At 45.7% G+C, this 1,310-nt stretch overlaps 1 long non-coding RNA gene across 6 annotated transcripts in view; it reads right to left on the bottom strand.

Annotated features, from left to right (window-relative positions):
* Window positions 1-564: 564 nt before the first annotated feature.
* Window positions 565-1,310, bottom strand: part of LOC131496141 (uncharacterized) — a 56,786-nt gene continuing 56,040 nt past the window's right edge. For all 6 annotated transcript variants that reach the window (XR_009254337.1, XR_009254340.1, XR_009254338.1 and 3 more), the window contains one exon: window positions 565-1,078. This is a non-coding gene — a long non-coding RNA (uncharacterized LOC131496141). The remainder of the gene's footprint in view (window positions 1,079-1,310) is intronic.

Raw genomic sequence — 1,310 nt, 5'->3', positions numbered from 1 at the left:
CATTCAGCTCTGGCACCAGGCATTGGAAGTGCAGTGATGAATCACACATGGTCCTCAGAAGGTGACCGTCTCATAGGGACTATGAACAATAAAGACTAACACTTTGAAGTGTTCTCTGGAAGAGGTAAATGGGACATCATGAGGATACCTAACCCAGTTTTTCGATGAGAGATGTCAAGAGCCATAAGAAGTGGCATCTCAGCGGAAGCTGACGGATGAGTGGGCGGGAGGGACTTGGAATCTCTCTGGTCGAAAAGTTAAATGATGCGTGGGAGGTCTGGAGTGCTGATGGCATTCAGAAATGCTAGTGGCAATGTAGATAAGACAGGGTGGTGATTTGAGCTCAAAGGAAAGGCAGAATTAGAGAGATGGAACAGGAATTTCAGTTGTGAAAACCCTCTATCTTGTTTGCTGGGCATACGTGAGGCTGAAGAGTCAAGAGGCCACACTCTGCCTTCATAATGTTATTTGAGATAGCTTGACACTTTCCAAGTGGAGCGTGTGGGGACTGAACCAAAGACAAGTTCATCTGCCTGATATGCAGCAAAGCCCAGCACAAAGCTATCGGATATGCAGCGAGGAAAGTTTATTTGAGAGACAACCCAAGGAGGGGATGGGAGAACAAGCCCCAAAGCCCCCTCTCTGAAGGAGGCAAGAACAAGTGTTTTGTCTTTTTTTTTTTTTTTTTTTATAATCATAGGGTTGGGATTATATACATATTGATAAAAACAGTGGGGAAACTTACAACTAATCATGAGGAGAGGTAGAGCATGTGCATTCAGTGACCGCAAGCATATATCCCACGTTCCCTTTGGGGTGGATACTTAGCATCAGAAGGAGGCAAAATTTAGCCCCCGGCCTCATGCAGTTATCTTAGGACAAGGAGAAGGGGCTATGGGTCTGCTCTGAGAGCCAGTATAACCTGGATTGGGTCTTGGACTCCTTATCTCGGGTAAGGAATGTATGGCCTTGCTTGTTCATCCATTGACCTTGAAACCAGGCTGCTGCAGAAAAATCTTCTGAGTTTTTTTAGTAGGGTCTGAAAAGAAACAGTAGCTGATCGGGGAGAAACAGGTCTCTGGAAGAAAAAATAAAAAAGGTTTAAGCTTTCTGCTAGTTTCAACCTCATTAAGCCGATGGGGTACAGTTTCAGGGAGGCAACTGAATATATGCAGTAGGCTCCCTGGCTAGAGATCGAGGATCTCCCTGGCAGACCAGGATATGGGAGGCAGGTCTTCTCAGTGCTAATGGTCATGAGAGTATGCATACTCACCCCCGGAAGGATCTACAGAATGAAGTAACAAGAGCTC

This window comes from Neofelis nebulosa, chromosome 15, assembly GCF_028018385.1.
Source record: "Neofelis nebulosa isolate mNeoNeb1 chromosome 15, mNeoNeb1.pri, whole genome shotgun sequence".
Lineage (NCBI taxonomy): Eukaryota > Metazoa > Chordata > Mammalia > Carnivora > Felidae > Neofelis > Neofelis nebulosa.
This window is presented reverse-complemented; position numbering and strand designations above follow the sequence as displayed.